Raw genomic sequence first — 21,767 nt, forward strand, 5'->3', positions numbered from 1 at the left:
AATAGTATGTTAGTGTGGATTTCAGACACAGCCAAAGACTTTAATTTGAAACAGGCTTTTAACTTGAAATGGATACAGGAAATGTCAGCATTCAGCTGACAAATGGCATAACCTCATCAGTCAGTCACGCCACATTTGGCCGACCAATGGTGTAACTTCATCACTCAGCGACTCAGTCAGTAAGTCAGTCAGTCAGTCAGTCAGGGACCTTCGCGGTTAAAGGGCTAGCCCTGCTGCTGCAGTCCAGCCAAAATACTATGGAAACAGACACACACATGCATACATTAGCTATGTGTCAGTAAGCAAATTAAGACACTCTTGAAGTGATGTGTACACCACCATGCCACTCACACACGCTTCACTGTGCTTTTTAAATACCATATTAATTTAAACAATTATTTTCAAGAAAGGATGCATTTGTTCATGACATGGATAGGACACAGACAGACAGACACACACACACACACACACCTCTCATTCATAACCAGCAATATTTTTGTATTGTGCTACTGACTGGAAGGCCTGTCTGACCTTCAATCACATTAGTCCCTCCCCCTATCCTCCCCCACCAGCCAATCCCCTCTGGCTGTCTGCCTCCACAGCAAATCTCCCAACCCACCCACTAGACAGAGAAAAATTCTGGGCCAGATGTCAACAACAGCAACTTGAGAAATGAAATGATGAATTTGGAAGTAAAGAGAGAAAAGTAAGCAACTGTGTGCAGTGAGGATGGATTAAAAGGAGAAAAGTGGGACAAGAAGAGGGATACAGAAATACTGCATGATATCAAAATACATTTCCCCAACTCTTGGAGTAACTAATATATATGTATATATATATATATATATATATATATATATATATATATATATATATATATATATATTCACTTTATATATATATATATATATATATATATATATATATATATATATATATATATATATATAAAGTGAATTTGTCTAAAATTCACACAGAATGCATTTAAAAGTTAAAACAGATTACACTCAATACAAATATTGTTTTAATTCATGCTTAAACCAATCTTATATCACTTCGCCGCATCATTTGATAAGCCTTATTTCCCGCAAAAGTTTGATACTTTTGCTGATGCTGGTTTCCACATGCTTTGCTGGCACAAAAAAAAATGTTATATTGCTATGTGGTGTTCATTGAAATGATGAAGTTTAACTAGAAGTCAGTTCTTACTGGTGTACCTTTCATTCTTTTAATAGCCTCCCCTGCATGATATATGACTGACATTAGCTGAAACAGAATAATAATGACAGCTTGCTCAAAGGAAGAAATTCTTGAAAAACTGTTACTTTTCTAGGTTTGTTTTCAGTAACTCTCACTGAAATTCTTAAACTTAGCTAATCTTTGATTCACAGGCATGCAGGAAATAAACATTTTCAAACACCCAGGCAGCTACAAATTAATACACACACACACACACACACACACACACAAGCCTTCCTTCAATACCCGCCACACACATTTTCACACGTTTACACACTATAACTCTTGCACAAACACCACATGCAGAGTTTAATTGCAGTAATTAAGCAGCTTAATTTAGAGCAACAACTGTTGATCTGGTGCGTGGGTGACTTGGCAGGTAGCATCATCATCACGGATTAACCCAACACACACACACACTTGTATATGCAAATATTCTCTCTCAGGCATGTTTATACTAAATGCATGCATGTGTGCTTGCACGTACGTGTGTACATGTTGTGCGTGCATGTGTAGTGTATGTGCGCATGCACGCATGTGGATGTACATGCATATGCATGGCTATAATGAACAACCTACACAATCCTTTGAAAACATGTCAGCTTTAACCTACTTTTTGCATAGTATCTGAACTACAGGCATGACCCTCTGTGCACGCCTGTGCGTGAGACAGAATGTCTGGATACATCAAAGCCTGTGTGATTGTGTGTATGTTCGTGCACATGCAATGTATATGGTACATAAGAAAAACATGCCATAGCATATATGGGTCAGACACATTGTACGGATATATCAAAAGTAATTGGCAGAGGGGCTCAAAGTACCGTGTGTGTGTGTGTGTGTGTGTGTGTGTGTGTGTGTGTGTGTGTGTGTGTGTGTGTGTTTGTCTGTGTGTATATGTACATTTGTGGCCCACATGTGTGTATATGAATGTATAGGGAGTAATTGTGAAAGAAGTTATACCCCCTCTTTCATCTTTTATGTGCGTGTGTGTTGTCAAAGAGAAAGCATCTTGTGAAGCTTCCAGAGCAGATCGACTGCTGCATATAAGAGAAAATGGGATCTGTGGAGACCAAAACAGCCCTTTAACTCCATAGTGCTGCAAGCCACGAGTGCTTCCTGTGAACTCAGAGAGGAGTTAAAGCAAACTAATGGACAGAGAAAGATGGAGGTGGAAATGTCAATTGATTGTTCATTGATGTTTTGGAATAAATTGGTCTGGTGGAAACAGCAGGTCTCAAGGTGTTATTTGTCCTTCATGCTTGATGCCTTTTAAACAAAAGAACACACTACAGCACAAAGATTCAAATAACATACAAACTAAAACTAAAAGTGATTTATCAAAGTTGACAATGATTCACTAATACTCTGTAACTGCTGTTATCAGCATGACTGACTAACATTAAGTGTGACTCAAGTACAGACAGTATTTTCTCTATGTTCATTCAGCAGCGGCGCACCGCCACTGCAAAAATTATGAGCGCCACTGCAAAAAATTCACACGATCATTAATATCAATGGGCTACTAATGATTTTCACTCACACACTGTGCAAGCACAATAACACCCTATGTTATTGTGGAATTGTTTTGAGTCATCCTCCTTCTCTTCATTCTTCAAAGGACATCTACGTGAAAGGTACAAGAGTAGCGTAGCTCCATTAAGGAATAGGGCAGTGCTTAATGTGTGTGTAGATATCGAGCGGAAGAAAACTGACATGAATGTGAGCAGAGCAGAGGAAAAGGTTAGCAGTAAGTTGTCAGTCTGACAGTAAATGTACAGTACAGGCTACAGTGTGTCAGTTAATAATGCTTTTCCTTTCCTGCCATACATCATGTCCAACATGAAAGAACCAACTTGAAGAGTGTGCATTCCACTGTTAAGTCTTTTTTTTTTTTTTTTTTTAATGTGCAGGCATGAAATAGAGGAATAAATAATTTAAATCTTTTTTACCTTAAACTGTTTGTAATCAGTTTTAAATTTGAATCAATTCTACATTTTTATCCTTAACTAGAGGGAGAAAGACAAAAATAGGAGGGATATCTGCTTGCACTGTAATAGACTAGCAGCCTGTCCACGTTTGGGTCAGATAGGCTCCAGCTGCTGCCGCCTTGGAGAAAGAATGGCAGAAAATATACATCGGATTTATAACTGAATGCACTCTCTGTCATTCTCAGTTAAGTGATTTGTCCTCATTTACCTGTGCATAGTTATTATAAAAGCCCCCCTGAAAAACCGATGAAAAAATAAGGAAGCAGGATAGATAATGAACAATAAACAGGAGATAATAAGTGTGAGAGAATTCTTTACAGAGAAGCATCTGAGTGGGACTAATATTATTAGTGATTTTGTTAGTAATCAACAGGCCTTGTTATCTGCTTTCATTAAGAAATGATCTCATTAGTGTCACTTAACAAGCACTGAATGAAATTAAACAGGAGACTGAGGTAAAAGATGTAGCTGTCACAATAGCTCAAATTCATCTGCTGCTGATAAACTGGATGTTAATGTGATTCAAGCACAACTGTCCCTGAGTTGAAAGATGTTTAACAAATCACCACATTTGAACGGCCGCAAATGTTTTTTTAAAATCAATAAATGACACAAAAGTTGAACTGATTTTCAAAGTGATCACATGTCAATCTACTCATTGATCAGCAACTGTTTTCAGCACTAATTGAAATGAATGGAAAAATAGGAAAAATAGCTCAGTATGTAACTGTGATTTATATAACTGTGTGAAACAGGAGTTATCTATCAAACAGGGATTATCCATACTGTCTCGAGATTTAACCCTGATGTCAGTCTATCAAGATAATGAACTTGTACTGTACGTCATTAAAAGCACATGAGTTGAAGCTGAGGGGAGGATGAATGGCTGATGGGGAGCGCGGATTAGAGGACAGGGAGGATGAGACACAGAGTGTGTGAGGGGGGAGGAGAGGGGGGGGCTGAGAGAGTCAAAGGAAGCTATAGGGGGCAGATCCCATTTCTGTATGCTTCAGAGACCCCAAGAGCAGCAGGGCACTAAGGGCATTAGGCACGCGCACACACACACCGCAACATTGAGATTACATATGGAAATGAGTTCCTATTAAAAAGTCATTGAGGTGGTAATGGTTAATATCAGCTGTCAAGGCAATGGACGGACACACACACACACACACAAATATTCTCACATACACACACACACACATACATGTATACAGTACTAGAGTTGTGTTATTAATCAGACATAATAAGGTTTAACTCTTTGTAATTCAAGGCTGTTGACCTAATTTCTTTACACATTTTGTGAGTGTGTGTGTGTGTGTGTGTGTGTGTGTGTGTGTGTGTGTGTGTGTATGTGTGTGTCCTCTCGCCTGTGCAGGCACTAATTTGATAAATAATAATATGTCTGGTCAGTATTTATGCTAATATATTCATGACCCACCAGCAGGCATCATGTTTGTGTTTATTAATTCACTTAGCCAGTGTGTGTTTGTGTGTGTGTGTGTGTGTGTGTGTCTGTCTATGAAATTAGTTACTGTAGCAAGGCCGGACGAACTTTAAATGCACCCTGCGAGTGTCTGTGTGTGTATATGTTAATTAAGTTAGTGACTAGTATATTGTGTGTGTTTATAAGTGTGTTTCGAAATTTGTAAATGTAATAACGTGCATGTGTTAATTTAGTCAGTGGATTTGTAAACATGATCTTATTATGTAAATATTTGTATTGTTATGTAAACATATGGGATATTTTCTGTATTAAAGCTCAAGAATAATGACTGATTTGTTTACTAAGTTTACATGCTGAGAACAGATAGGCCATATGCAGGGCTACTGATCCCGATCTGCCCACCCTCCCTCTAACTACCTCCCTCTTTTCAAAGCTTTTAATCCTCTAACCCTCCACATAGCAAAAAACCACATTCACATACAAATTCTATGATACTAGAGAACCTACATGTGTTCAACTCGCATTTAATGAGGCCACTGGTCAATAGTAAAAATCTGGTTGTCATCAGTGACACAACACTTTGATCAAGACCTGCAGGGAGATCAGAGACCCACATATACAGTGTCTTAACAGGGGGGACAGAGAGAGGCAAGAAGAGAGAGAGAGAGAGATGAGGCAAAGGAGAGAAAGAAAGTGCTAAGAGCTTGGGGGAACTGCATTGGTGAGAGGCGTGTTTCTTAAGGTACCGGTTGAGACAATAAAATATGATCAAGGGAATCCAGCTTGACTGACAGATTAATGCGTTTAGAGGCTTATCAAAAAACCAAATGGTACTCAGAGACAGGATTATATAGCTGAAAAGTTAGCATAGCGGCAACTATTTTATCCTTCGTTGGGATGATCACGAGGTAAACAATAGAAATACGGAAAACATGTCCCAAAGTAACCCACCAAGAATGTGTGATTGTGCAAGTTTGATTGGCCAACGCAGTGCCTTCCCGGACTCAATTGCATTGCGGTCAACTAAAACTTGATCAAGGTTCAACATTTTTACCGGACAACCCTGCAGAGCCCTCTGTGTTGGCGTCCCGGCTGCGTAACCCGGATTGGTGTTTTTGAAATGAAATGAGGGGCCTGTTTTTACACAAAGCTGAAGTCGGTGCGAATGCAGCCTATTAAACAGCTTTAGCGAGTGATGGACCAGAATATTACGCCTCTCTCTCTCTTGCAGAGGAATGAAGAGGCATTTTGTTTAAGTGTAGGTATTATTGCACATGAAGGTGTGTGTCAGACGGATCTCCTGCGACAGTCAAGGTTACTACTGTAGAAACTGAAATGTGAGGAGAAAAGTGATGCACACATACACACAGACACACACACATCTTAACACAAACGATTCCAGCTATAGGGCAAGGGAGTTTACAGGAAAGCAGAATTATGCCCCTAACACACTCACACACACAATGGGGGTCAGAGGGAATCAGGCATAGAGTTTTCTCCAAAGTGACAGATGTGGCGACAGGCCGCCCAGTCAGGCAGAAACACTCAACGGTTTCTTCAGCTGAAGACCTGGAGTGACATTCACTGCGGCCAGAGAGAAACGTGTCTCACACACACACACACACACACACACACACACACACGCACACACACACATATAGTAAAATAAACAAACAGCAAAATTGTTACTGAAGAGTTACTGAACTGCAAAATTATAACACATCACTATCTAGATAACCAAACTTAGTTTTACTTTTAGCCATTAACTCACAAGTTCATTGCATTCACCCTTAAATGTTCCTTTAAGAAAAAATAACAGTTGTAAATAAATAATGGTTACTGTGCCAATATTCTCTAATGAAAAATATGCCAGAGCATAGGAAGCTAAATGCCAACGTACAGCAAGGGGCAGACACGAGGTAGACCCAGAGATGCATGTTGAAGACATGTCCTTACATGCAGCAAACATGTACTGACATGTTACCAACTGTGGAAGAGCCTGTGTGTGTGTGTGTGTGTGTGTGTGTGTGTGTGTGTGTGTGTGTGTGTGTGTGTGTGTGTGTGTGTGTGTGTGGAAAAAAAAAATTGCTGCAGCCTGTTCTGAGCTGCTCGGTCTGTTCAGCTGCTGTGATGCATTCGTGTGATGTGGAAAAACCAACAACTTCTAAGATTTGATTCACTCCTCTCAAACCAATTCCAGCCATCTATACTGGATCTTAGCATCCAGAACTGAGGCCAAGAGTACAGTATGAAATACTGATGAGGCTTCTTCATTACAGCAAAAACCTGTAGCTGATCACCATAAACCGAATTTCACCCATATGTTTGGTTTCTATGCACCAAAATGTTCTATTTCCTGCTAAAGGTGGACACAAAGGTGTTCACTACAATGTACTCGGAATGTGCACAGATACAGTCCGTGAAAAGAAAAATTGAAAGAAAACACAAGTTACTGATGTGTTGCGGATCAGCAAATAATGAAAATAAACAGCAATAAAGTTTTCACCGCGAGTAGTTGTTTAATTTTCACACAGTATTGAACTATCAACCGGTAGATTACATTTTTACTAAAATTAAAGAGCCTTTCATCATCAGCTAAAAATATATTTTTCCTCTTTCAAAAGAAAAGTAAATTGAGGCTGTAGTGCGGCACATGTAGCAACCTCACACCTGCCAGTTTGGTTGTCTATACCAGCTCCCCACCCAGTTACCTGATTTGCATATTCTGCATGAACAAGCCATCTGATAACACTGCAGACAAATATACACAAGGAGTAGTCATGGAGTCGTTATTTGGATAGCACGTTGAATGCAGATTAGATTGTAATGTGCGATTTAAATATCACAGATCTTAAGAAACAGCCGTTAAAACTAGTATACAGTTTGAAGCTGTTGAACATCAATATTTGGGAGATGTATGGGATTTTTTTGTTTAAAATATTAACACAACATGAACAAACAATCTTGATATGGATCCCAAGGATTTGTTTTTTTATATTTTAATGTTGCAAAATGATATGATCACAACCTTTTATTGTATAATGATAAATAAAGCACATTACATTCCTAAATTGAAGGGGGAAAAACACAAAGATTTGACATTTAAAGAAAATCTCTGATGAACTGTCAGTCTGTTCTCTCCTAAATAATGCTGCATCCACTAGGAAAAATGTTTTTTTCAGTGTAATCACATACCCATACATAACAGATTATCTCCAAAGCATAGTACATATCTCACTGTGATTATATCTACACACACACACACACACACACACACACACACACACACACAGGCTCTTCCACAGTTAGTTGCATGTCAGTACATGTTTGCTACATGTAAGGACATGTCTTCAACATGCATCTCTGGGTCTACCTCAAAAGAAAGATTATTTGCACGTTTCTGTGTGTTCAAGTATATCTAGTTGTGTATGTGGTGGAAAGATATTATATTTAGACTGCAGCAATACAAAACAAAGTTTGTTTGTCAAGGGGCAATGCCATGAACAACCTGAAGCACAGAGAGAGAGTTTGAGCTAAAAGGGTTAGAGGGAGCATTTACTAGAGGACATATTCAGTAGTTTCCAGCATTTGAAAAATATTTCTCTGAGTGGGTGTTTGTGTGTTTGTGTGTGTGTGTGTGTGTGTGTGAGTGTGTGAGTGCATCAGCTGTCCCCCCGTAGCCCTTTCGTGTCACCCAACACCAGGAGCTCGTGGCTGTGGCCACGGGTGGTCCACAATGTGAGAACTGGTTCCTGCAGGGGGTGTGAAGAGACCCCCTGATGGTATCAAAATATATACCACAGGGGGACAAACACACACACAAGAACGTGCGCACAAACACACATACATCATTCAGAGCTGCAAATTATACTCAGAGGACATGCGAGTCTTTTTGAGATATACACACTAATATTTTTGCAAAATTAAAGCAATTTCTTTTGTGATCCGACGACAAGAACGAGTGGGATGGATTTAATACAACGGGTGCGTAATAAAAGGAATTTGTTGGGAGTGGGAATATCATGATTTGATTTGATCCCGATTCTTGGTGTCATAATTAGATTCAGAATTGATTCTCAATTCAAAGGGGCGCTATATGCAGGCTCTCACTGTGTGCCAAACTGTTCACTTATGTCTTTAGTCCACTGAATTGTAATATGAACCAGTTAAGCTAACTGGTCTAAATGAAGGTCACAATCTGATGAACAGAATAAAGCAGAGAGAAGTGTGTGGGAGTGCACAGCTTTTGTATTTGAAAAAGACAACTGCAATACTTTGGAAATTGTTACAGTCTTTTGTTTGTACGAGAATAAGGAAATAAAAGTAACTGACTGACTACTAACGCTGATTGGAATGTCTTTTACAGAGACAAAAATTGGTCTACATGTTGTGGAATAAAGTAAAAAAAAAAGTATATTACTGTGCTTACTGTTACCAGGGAAACCCATAGTAATCCACAACGTACATGGATGCAGGTCGTCGATGAGACAGGACCAGGGAGAGGATTGTTTTCTTCACCTTCACAATATCAGTTTTGGCTGGAGGTTTTGTAAAGTGTAGTCATGTCTGTTGGTTTGCTAACTCATTTGCTAGCTAAAGTTCAGTGCTCAACTTCTCTAATGTTAGTCTTGGGTGATGGAGTATGATGTATTCATAAAACAATTCAAGTTAAAAAACACTTTCAGCAGCAACACTACCTACTGTAAATGTTTGTATTGACCATATTGCTCAACAATGATCATAATGCTCAAAATAAGCCTTCTATTTAAACAATAATTCACGTGAAATACGCTAACTTAGCACTCTGGACAATGTGTCCCTTGGCCAAAGCCACAACAGCTCCGAATACAAGTGGAGCCTTTTCTACTTTCCCTTTAAAATTATTTTCTTATTCTGTTGTTTACTAGACCCACAAGCCAGTCTAAGTAATAAGGTAAAAGTAATAAATGAATGAATGTGTAAATATTTGTTTCTGTGTATTTCAGTGCCTAAAGCCTTCAATACTAAGGCTGGCACACATATCAGTGTAATAGCACTAAAACAGCTAAAAGCATGGTTAATAAATTATTTCTACATGTTATGAGACAACCTCATCATACTGTGGATCATTAAAAATTAATTTACAAACAAAGAATAAATAAATGCAGATGCAAATAACTGCTAGGCTAACATTTTGCCTCTGGGTTTCCTTATTCATTCAGCTGTATGGGAGATAAATGAGTTGCTGATGGTATGTGCCTTGTGGAATGTATTGGGCAATGTTTTTTTATTTATCTGTCTGAATTCAGATAAGCCGGTGGTGGCTCAACATCAGACAGTAAACTAAAGTAAACTGGTTGATAAAGGACAGAAGAGTTACGCACAGACACAGAGAAACTGAAAGTAATCACGTGAGAATGTTTTGTTGGTGAAAGGACTAAAAGGAGACTGATAATGACTAAAAGGTAATTGTGTTGGAGAAATATACACATAAACAGATGGGAGCTAGGGAAAATTGATTTGAACCAAAATAGAAAGATGAGACTGCGAGGGAGATGGAATTGATTGAAAATGAGAGAAGATCAAAGAAGGGGAAGCTGTAATGGCAGAAGGAGGGAGAGCAGAGTAGGAAAAATAAAAGCAGAAGACAAGAGATAAAACCATCAACTGGGAGTGGAGTGGGAGTGAAGTGATGGGATGGATTCAGACAGGAAAACAGTCATACACTAGAGCAAAAGTGGGACAGTTGCATAATGTTGTAGATTGAGCAAGAGCAAATAATTTCAATTTCTGTCTGTCACAAGCATTTCTCAGGAGGGTACCGACATCTTAATGAAAACAAAAACTTGCTCAGGAAGGTTACAGTTTTCTTTAAAAAAGACTGTAAAAAGAGTCATTTGGTCAAATATTGGGATTCAACAGTTTTTTTTAGCTTCTTTCTCCCTCCTGTCACTTTTCAGTCTCACTCCTTAAGCATTTATTAGTCTCCCTCTTGATGTCTCTCTCTTTTACGGGTAATGAGTTGTGTTGATCACAACATTGATGTGAGGTTCAAGTTAATTACAGGTAGAATAACCAATTAATTATGATGTCTCTGGAAGTGAGTGTGCATGTGATGTGTGTATATCAGAGTGTGTGTGGTATAACAAATAGGAGGCCAGTACCTTAGGAAATCAAGAATAGAGACATGAAATTCACTTCTTTCTTGCATGTCATAGAGGGATGAAATTTAAATGATTCATTACATTTTTTCTTTTTTTTTTTTTTTTTAACCAAATGCACATGTCATCAAAGATTTGTTAAATATGTTGTCTGTTAACTCTTGGCTCACAATGACTAAGAGAAATCTTCCCAAAGGCAGACTATTTATACGTTTGCTAAGGCAGCAGAAATGAAGGTGTTTCTTCATAAAGGGGATGGGATGTGAAAAAACATATTTCAAAGTCTGTCCACTGAGTAATAGCTTTAATGTGTGCTATGACTAAATCTACCAATTCAGTCCACACGAACTTTAACAAATGAACCTCTGACCCAATAAACAAAATCACAAGTTTAGGTTGCTTTAATATATAATATAACAGTAGACCATTGGGGAAATTGCCAGTAAACTTAAAGCTGCACTTCTTAATATTTTTATATCAATAATGTATAAAAATAAAATAAATACAACTATGTAATGAGAAAGAGGTCACTGGTAGTAACAAACACACACAATTATCTCACGACTCTGAAGGCACCCTCAGGTCTACTGAACTTTTGTGCATCTTTCTGCTAATTTGGGGGGTTAATAGTCGTAACTTGACTATTTTGGTTCACTTTCACTGCTTTTACCGACGTTGTTTCCAGATGCAGCAGGCGCCTGTTTTTAGTGGAAAAGCTCTGCATGTAACCTCCCCGGCACTAAATGTCAGTGAGACAAAGTTAGCAACTAGCTGGTGAACATAGTGGGACATAAAGAAGCTAAAGAGTCAAATATTTCCCTCAGGGAAACAGAGCTAAAAGGAGAGTGAATATTGGACCAGAAACCCAACCGAACCCAACCCAAACGAATGTTAATGCTGCTTTGTCTGCTGGATGTGGAAATAGGCAATTGTTTGCCAACATGTTTTCTATATTAAATATTGGGTTTAAATCTTATTCTACTGCCCCCAAATGGCCAAAAACTTCTATTAATGCTGCTCTAATAAATAATAAACTTAAGTGTAATGCATCTTGGATTGTGATAAATGTAGGCATACAAGCGTTTGTCCAGCTGAAAAATGTTCAAATGAAACATATTGGATGGAAATAGATCTGTGGTGAGGTGATGCAAGTGCCTTCAATTGTGAATATGTGTATTGCCTTGACAAACGCGCTCGGACATTAAATTGTAAGCCGCTGAATACCCCGCTGCTTTTTATCATCTACCTTTCACGGAGCTGAAGTTGTCTTTGTGGAAATCCACACAGAAGAAATATGCCACACAGCAGAAACTTTAATACCTGCAGGTATCTATCAGGCTTTTGTTTTGTGACACTGCCAAAAGACTGAAAGGGTTCAAACAAGGGACTGTGTAGATTAAACGGCCCAATTAATCTCTCCTTCTCCAGCCTCACAAGCTCCAGGTCTAGACTTCAAAGCACACACAAAGTTGAGGACTTGAGCCACTTGTAGATTTTCTTTTCTTTTCTTTTCTTTTTTTTTTCCTCTTTACACTGGTGTGATTGTGACTCATTGGGGCTTATGGAAACAACCTTGTAGTCATGTAGTCCTGTTATCTTCAATAGTAGAGCGGCTGGTTATGAACCAGGCACGGGAGAGTGCAAAGGCTTCCTTGTGTTCCCATAGGACATTAAAAAAAAAAAAAAAAAGCAAAAATAGCAACATGTTTTAGCTACGAAAACAAACTGAGTGCAAATAAGGCCTGGTGCAGGGACTCAGATTCATTAAAACATGTCAGCAATCTTGTTATAAGAGGAAACACAGTGACAAGCAATCAAGAGAAGGAGCAGAAAAGTGGCATATGGAGTGCTTGCTTAGAGGATCAGCACAGTAAGGTACGAAGTGACATAAACTTGATCTGACTCATACACCATCTCTTCCTCTCTCTTATGATGTCATAAAACATGAAACATCTGAAAAGTGTAATATTTTTTACACTGTAACAGCTTTTTTTTTTCTAATAACATTCTTTTGATTGGTTTGGGACAAACAAAAGGGTCGTAGGAGGATTGAAAGGTAGACCCCCAAAATGATTGTAACAATTACTTCTTTGAGTGGGTAATCATTACAAATATTTACAAGGCTTCAATAACGAAGAAGAGGGTGTCATTTATTTTTTATCTTCTGTGACTCGCACAGACTAACAAGGAGGAAGTTGGTGTATAAACAACAGAGCAGGAGTGTGCTTAACAGCCTGGGAAAGGGAACACACACACACACACACACACACACACACATACACACACATATACACAGTGGCGTTTTGGGAGGAAGAACTAAAAGCCAAATGTGAGTCAGAGGACTTACAGCAGTTAAACATTTTAACAGGCACAAGCCGACTCTTGGTGCCTGTGTGTGAGAGAGAGAGAGAGAGAGGGAGACAGCGTGTGGAAAGCCATGCAGACAATAACAAGGCCAGCGAGCCGAGCACATGGTCCCGGTCTGAACCTAAGTGCTGTACTGCCACCTATTGACTGAATATGTACCTGCTCTCCCCTCCCCCACACGGGGTGTTGTACAGAAGGAAAATACAGTAGTACGCGCTACCTTTATGTGAGAGGGAGAAGAGAAAAACAGAGATGGAGCGGGGAGGCGGGGGGCACAAAAAAAGAAGAAAACATGTCATGAAAGGAAAGAGAAGTAAGAAAAGGGAAGAAAGATGTTTCAGAGAGAGAGAAACTGAAATTAACTGTCTTTCTTTCAGTACCCCAAACTTTAAAATCTGTAATACATCTTCATCTGTTGCTCAGAGACCTATATGCCAACATTACTACACTACAATAGTTAGTAATGCCACATATTTCACATAAAGTTATAGAATAAAATATATACAGTTCACAGCTGACCTATACAGTCGTTAAGACTACATATAGAGTTAATATATAAAGTAGTACAGGAACAATACATTGCAACAGTTAAGAATACATGGTAGTAAAAAGGTGCATTGCAACATCAGCACTAAGATAAAGAGCACATGTTAGTTCTTATAGCAAGAAACAGAAGTAAAACTACATATACAGCATTGGGATATATTGTACATTTAGCAGTATAACAGAATGTAGAGTGTGTAAAGCATGTAAAGAAATACATTCAATGCTATTTTGATATAGTCAAGTGGAGTAGGGAGAGAGGAAAGGTGTCGACACAAGTTCACAGAGGACAGAGCAGATGGTGTCTGCTGGACTTACACAATCACACATACACACACACACACACATGCACGCGCGCACACACACACACACACACACACACACACACACACACACACACACACAAACACACACTGGTGACATAATAGTAGCATGCCAGGTGTGCAGTTGGTGGCCTGCAGTCTGGCATTGACTGGAGTTTGTGTGTGTGTGTGAGTGTGCGTGTGTACGTTTGTGTGTATCCCATGCTCTCTTTGTGTGAAAGGGGCCCCCTATTCACTGCTCTCTGCTGCCAGCTTGGCAGTAAATCACAGGACAAGACGGTACACGCGCACGCACACACACACGCACACCACCCTCTGTTGTCTTTTTTCCAGCCTATGGAGAGAATAAAAAGAGGTCAAACAAGACGACAGAGAAGCAAATGAAGGACGACGATACTTTAGTTGAACTTTAAGATGAGAAGTTAAAGAAAAGATATTGAACGTGGTACAAGAACGGAGAGAGAGGAGACATAAAATAATGAATGTCCTCTCTCTTCTTCAGTGACTCAGTGCAAACTAGAATACGCAGACAGACACACTCAGACGCACACACAATGAGCTGTGTGTGTGTGTGTGTGTGTGTTTTATATTCTCATGCAAACCGTGAATGTGTGTTTAAAGCCAGACAAGTTGCAGTTACCAAACAGCCAACAGTCGGCTTTGTTTTAAACTATAGACAAAAATGACAAAACCAATGAAATATTTACACAGACACGGAGGAACAGAGAGAGAGAGAGATAAAGATCAGACACAAGCAACTCCCTACCGTAGCAACCGGCCATAGCAGCTGCACCTACACTACTGACCTGCTGCGGTGAAGTCACCCCTACAACAGATACTGGCAGTTACGCTACCTGTTGATGAATATGATATGGTTGCAACAAGCCAGCACACAGAGGAAAACCCATCAAACAAAGTTCTGAGTAGAGCTACGACGATTAGTCAATTGACAGAAAATCAATCGACAGCTACTTAGTTTATCGTTTTTAAACTTTTTTTTTTTTTTTTTAAATAAAAAATGTCCAAATTCTCTGATTCCAGCTTCTCAAATGAGAATATTTTCTGCTTTATTTAGCCTTCTATGATAGTCTACTAAGTATTTTTGGGTTGTGGACTGTTGGTCGAGACAAAAGAGGACATTTGAGGACATCACCTTGGGCTACCAAACAATTATTCAATTAATTGAGAAAATCACTGACAGATTAATAACAAATGATAATAATCAATTGCAGCCCTAGTTCTGAGCTTATTGGCTCTTCTGTGTCCATTATGTCATTATATTCAATTAAATGACAGACATCAGATCGCAGCAGACATTTTTACTTGTCACTGTAAGGAAAAGCACAGGTGGATCTGATCACTTATCAGCACAATACCAGGACCTGGACCAGAACACTGAGACAATGCAGCCGTGATGATGTTATTAATTACACCTGTGTCTCACAAGTCAAATACTGCTTTGAAAAAGGTCGTCTGAATTTCATTGCACAGTGACTGCACTCCGCTTGTCACTGGGGTTGCCTCATTTCGCTACGAGCAAAAATTCAGAAGAACTGGAAAGAGGCTACAATCGCATAAAAAAATGTGACATATTGTGGCTACTGTTTATTCTAAATGAGTCAGTCGTTTCTGTTTTGTTTTGATAATTCTCCCTTTGTCTCCAAAAGGTTGTCAAAACTAATAAAATTTCTTTGATATATAAAGCGATAAAGACAAAGAAAAGATCCACATCTCCCTGCTGAAGGGACTTTCCACCATGACTGCAAATTTCAATATGTCTTGCAATCTCCTTAATATGTTAATAAGAAGTATATACAATTGCCACAAAAATGCTATGAAGCTTTCTTGATCCTTTTGGCAACCTGTGTCACATAAGTGTGTTCTGTACAGACCATGTCCATGTGGAAAGAAACCTCTTAACCCTTTTAGTGTAGTGCAGAGCTTTCCTGAGAATAGAACCCCTCCCCTTTATCTTCCGCACTGTTAGTGTCGTGCTCGACACATAAAACCACGCGGCGATGAATAAATTAAGTCAAGAAATGAAGAAGTTTTATCACTTCTCCATAGTGGTGACACATGTTTGAACTCCGGTGCATGAGTGTATGTGTAACTGTAGTCTGTTTCGAATTTATTGGCTACACAACGGCCAGGTTATGAAAAACTGTTGCTGGAGTCTGAACGATTTCTCAGCGCAGAAGAGCACACATGGAGAAACTTTTGTCTGTATGAAAAATATCAGTAACTTATCGGTCTGGAGGGGATTCAGAAAATCCATTTTTAGCTTCTCATGAGAGCTTTCCCAGAGGATAATGAATTTGACTGCCTCGACACACACACACACACACACACACACACACACACACAGGAAATTTGTGTTCGTGCTTGCATGCTCAGCAGTTTTCCACATGTTATTTCCAATAGGCGGCACTTGGTGGTGACTCAACTATGATCAATGTGCTTCTATCAATATTTCAGTCTCTCTGCTTGTCTGCCTCTGTGGCTCTATTCCCATTCTTGTTCATCTCCCCATCAATAGGAGACAAATTAAAGATGAACTTTCTTTCTTCAATCAATTGTTCCTAAATTAATATGAAGTGTACAATTCCCTTTGGTCCATATGCATTCAGACGTGTACCTATATGCTTTTTCATCTACCAGATACTTTTCATGGCTACATCCACATGTGCACATCCATTTTGTGGCCATAAACCTGTCAAATGACACTTTATACTTTCTATTTCCTGGATTGCCCTAATCTCATTACTCTACAGTCTTCTCTCTGCTGCTGTATGCCCCGCTCTCCCCACAGGGTTCATTTACCTTTCATGTAATCTAATCTAAAAGTGTAATTCAAAAGTACCTGGACATCCAGCCTGGTGGAACCGCTGACCCATAGAGGATCGTTCCTGGCACACTTTGGCAGCCTCGTCTGCCCATGTGTCACACAACTGCAGCGGGCGGAGGTAAACGGGAGCTGACACCTGTCACAGATGTTGGAGCTAGCCAGTGAGCTTGCCCACATATCTGTCTGTCTATCTGTCATATGTCATCCAGCTGAAGGCAGGAAACTAAGCGGTGTCATTTCTGCTAATATCTGTGTTCAACACTGATGCCATCAGTCATGTGGAAATGAGAGAAAAAGCAGATGATATATGTGAATATTAGTCTGCGTATTTCCTTTTAATGTATGATGTTACCCTAAAAAAAAAAAGGATATCTAATTCAGTTAATGAGATAACTCTAAAAATGTGGGTATATTTTCAATTTCATGTGCAAAAATGTAGCTCATCTTTCATGTTGACATACAGTATATGCATTATATTGCATCTTCGGCAGTTCTGTTTAGAATGTAGTGCGTCAAACATTTTTACAAAGCAGAAAATTTCACTAGCTGTCAGTTCTAGAAAAAAATAAATATTGGCGATACAAGGTTCTAAGATGTAGAGCCTAAAATTCAAGCTATGTCAAGATTGCTAGGACGCATAGCACACACTAATGTAGTGTGTCATGTTGGAGTGATAGCAGTGTGTCTGTATCTATGAAGCGTCACGTCCTGTTTTAGTCAGGGCCGTTTCAAAAACACCAAACTGACAGTTTAAAATGACAAGGCAACAGCCACAGTGAGATTGAAGACCACAACAAACAGATTTCTCTCTTATAAAGCCGTGTTTCCACTACATGGTACCGGCTTGGCTCGCCTCTACTCACCTTTGGTACCGGGTGCTTTTCTAGATTTAATTTTCCACTGCAGATAGTACACCCTCAATGTAGCTGGTTGTCATATGGCGGGTTTGTGCAGGATGTCCCGTGCTGCTCAGCTTGCTCGGACCCTCAATGGAGGTGATACCAAAAAAAAGTACCAGGTACTATTCACAACTTTTGCCCATAGAAAACCAAAAAAGAATGGTTCCGAGCCAGTAGAGTTGAGCTGAACCATGCGGTGGAAAAGCAGCATTATACACAGCCCCGGCACAGCAGTCTCATTTCTCAGGGGCTGCCACCATGTTTACAGCAGGGTATCTGCAGGTTTCAGAGGTTAAAGCCTTTCCAAATATGTTTCAAACGCTGCACTGAATGTGAGAAGAATCTCCGGATAAACTTTAGTAATAGAACACATGTAAGTATACGTGGACGGAACGAAAAGCTGTATGATCTTGGCTTTCGTAACACAGATGTGATGGACAGAAAATAATATGTATAATCATAATGTTACAGTTAAGCCTGGTTAGTATTTTCACTGTACTCAAATCATCATCGGTCATCACATAACCACTGAAAGCAGCATTTGGTGGTATTTATTTTAGTTATTGTTATACTAACAATTTCAAATGACCTCCCTCCGATGATGAGCATTTTTGTCTAATATTGTGTGAGGACTTGTGTTGGCCTACAGGTTTTTTGCAGTCTGTCCATTGCTGTAGAGGAAAAGGCTTAATGGAACACAAAAACCATTCTGGTCTTTCTTTTTTTTTTTAATCACTCCTTTTAAGAGATCTTTTATAATATGAGCTTTGTGATTCCAGTGGCTGGTAATGCTATCTCTAAATTTTATAGATTGATTGATTGTCATATTCTGACATATACTGTTATTGAATATAAACATACATGTGCAAAGATTCTCTGGCTCCTGATTGCCACTACTTATAATCTCCTAGAATTGGAGACATAGAGAAAAGGATGACAGAGGATTAAAGAGGAAGGGAGGGCTGAAATGGGCCACGGGTGAGAGACATGCAGGTGTAAAGACAGTGGAGCAACGGGAAGAAATGAGAGATGAGAGAAGGATTAAGTAAAAGATAAGGATGGAGACAGGATGAATGTCAAAGTATAGAGGACTAAAGGGGAGAGGAGGGAGACAACAGGTGTTAGCTCATTGGCAGACTGCTGGTGGATAGACATTGATTACCTTCTATCTACTGGACTCACCCTCATGGAGAATTCTGCCATCTCCAGAATTGCTCACCCAGAGGAATATGATTAAATATTTCTCATCTTCTGGCTGTTTTACACACACTTAAAAAGATACACACTTCTTTGCCAACACACAGACCGACCCACACTCAATCACTGTCCCCCCAGCATGTCTCTGTCACACACACACAAAACTACGCATATGAACCCCCCGCTCTCCACCCGTACCCACGCACCCACAACTTTGTCATTTCCTATGACATCCCCTGCCTCCATTACCTGCATACATTAACAAACCTCTCTGATGTTAAAAATTATACATTCATACATTTGAATAATTCAGATTATTTTAAAAGCTGTGCACTCACTCACTCTCTCTTTTTTTTCCAGATGGAAAGAGAGCTATTTACCTCAAATCGCATTTGAATAAATCCCATAAATCCTTTCAAAGTTCCCTGAGATAAACCAATCAAATAGCCCCAAAGCTGGCTGACTGGCCAATCCAAATTAGCATTCATACTTGCGGCTTTTTTTTTTTTTATTTTATTTTATTCAAAAGACATCAAATAGCAAATCAAATTACGGGGCCTATTTGGGGGTTCAATTTGTTAGGAGATAAGAAAAAGGTGGCTAATAGAGTGAGAGTGAGAGAGAAAAAGGAAGCATTGCTGCACTGCCTTAATGTAATTCCGAACCTGACGAAAATATTTAATGGGGTAAACAGTGCGCCTTCAGTTCATAAACGCAGTAGATGATTCTATTTGTTCAGCAAAAGAGAAATAGATTATATGTTACAGACAAAATTTACATTAGATGGCCAAAGGGTGTGGGGGCACAATTATGCCTGAGAAAAAAAAAAAAAAACCTGCTTATCACACTCGCCAGTGAGGGCTGTTAGTGTGTGTGTGGCTGTTTGTGTGAGAAACGATTAAAACACGGTGAAGAATCAGGATATTAGGTTGGCAAACTGTCTTACTGTGTTTCCATGTTTGTGCGTTAAACATATATGTATTTATATGTGTGTGTTTACATGAGATGGTAGATTATAATAAGCAATAAACAGGAAAAATAAGGATGGAAATGTGTGCAAATATTTTTAAGGTTTAACTAACTTAAACACCGTTTGATTTTGGCTCTATCCACCATGGTGAGTGGTAAATAGATAGTGAAACCTCATCTCTCTCCTCTCTCATTGCCCGTCTCTGTCTCCATCTGTCTTGAAATCATGACAGGCAGTAACCTCCAGCTTCCTCTTTCTGTGTTTTGAAAACAACAACTAACCGTCTCTGACACTCATGTTTCCTGCGTTATAACGGATTACACACACGCGCACACACACTTTTTTATCTGACCTCCAAGCTGAAGTTCCTGCTTTGTGTTCTACGTCTAGGGTTAACCGGTGTCAAGTCTATTATTAAACGTTCGCATGAAAATTTAATTTGTTTGATTGTGTGATAGTTTTGTATTTGCGCTTTCATTAATTTATCCATTTATTCATTCACTCAGTTAATAAATATCGTCTATGAAAGCAAACTGTAATCGAGGCTGTAACTGAGTTTTACTTGGAAGATTATTTGAGCCGGTCTCAGAATGATAGCACCTATGACAAATGTTTACATCACAGGATATAACATGACAGCAATACAGATTGGGCACACAGTCTTCCTAAAATATCAGAATGACCTTTAATATTAACTTCCCCTCAAACAAGTGTAAAGGGCAGGTATACCTTCAACCTGCACTGTCCCATATATGTTCACAAAACGTACACACACACACACACATACACACTCACACACACCCCAAGGTCCGAGCAGCTGGTGAGTTTGCCCTTGACTGGCCACCCCCGGGCACTGCAGTGGCATGGATGCAGCTGTTTTAAAAGAGTTCTGGATGGGATTTAGAAAGCCACGTCCTTGTCAAGGGTATATTCTGGTTTTTACTGCACAGATATAAACTGAGGTTGTGTTCTGACCAATAATAGTGCTGCTTCAGAAATCCCAGGCTCCTTCTTCATGTCATTGAGGCTACTGCATTAGCAGGGCGGGAGCCGCTAGCTGAGGGCTCTGGCAAAAAAAAAAAAGTTGATCTTTACTGTTGCTATTGTTGCAGTCCAGTAAAACGTCATAAAGCAACGCTCTGTGTTATCTGATCAAATATGTGCAAGAATCTACCGTTAGAATACCTGGTACCAAGTAGCTTTGTGCTAAGTCCTCTCTTTATTTTGCAAGCATCAAGGCAGATGAGCGAATTACCACTGCTGATACTTTACTGAGTTGCACAATCCTGCCTCAAAAGGAGTTTAAAGCACTGCGCAGCATCTTAATGTTTGTTAAGCCATCACACTAGACGTCTGGGTTACTATTTCAACTTCTCACTGATACCTGTCAACACCGCCACAGTAATGCAACCCCTTCTGTCTTTGGATGCAGTGTTGGTGTCGGTCTTAATGCAGCTTAAGGCCACGACAGACACAGTAACACGGTGACTAGAATTCATATAGATAAAGACTTTTGAAGCTTATATAGAAGGTTCCTGTGTCACTGTGAATCTGTAAACAACAAAATCCTGATACAGATTTTAGACTCAACACCAGATGAATAACTTCTTTCAATAACTTTAAAATTTATGCTGATACACGAGTCACACAATGGATAATAAACTATATACAATAAATGCTCTGGAAGTGGGATTTGAGTTATCAATGCATGGACTTGCCCTTGACTGACCTGCCTGGGGCTCTAATAGAGGCATGGCCTGCTGTGCAGTTGGGGATTCTGGGAGTTTACTCTTAAGGAACAGATGC

The 21,767-nt window shown here is 39.4% G+C and overlaps 1 protein-coding gene across 1 annotated transcript in view; it reads right to left on the reverse strand.

Annotated features, from left to right (window-relative positions):
- cdkal1 (CDK5 regulatory subunit associated protein 1-like 1) overlaps nt 1-21,767 on the reverse strand; it is a 244,521-nt gene that overhangs the window by 114,747 nt on the left and 108,007 nt on the right. The window lies entirely within an intron of this gene.

Source organism: Thunnus albacares, chromosome 8 (genome assembly GCF_914725855.1).
Source record: "Thunnus albacares chromosome 8, fThuAlb1.1, whole genome shotgun sequence".
Taxonomy (NCBI): Eukaryota; Metazoa; Chordata; class Actinopteri; order Scombriformes; family Scombridae; genus Thunnus; species Thunnus albacares.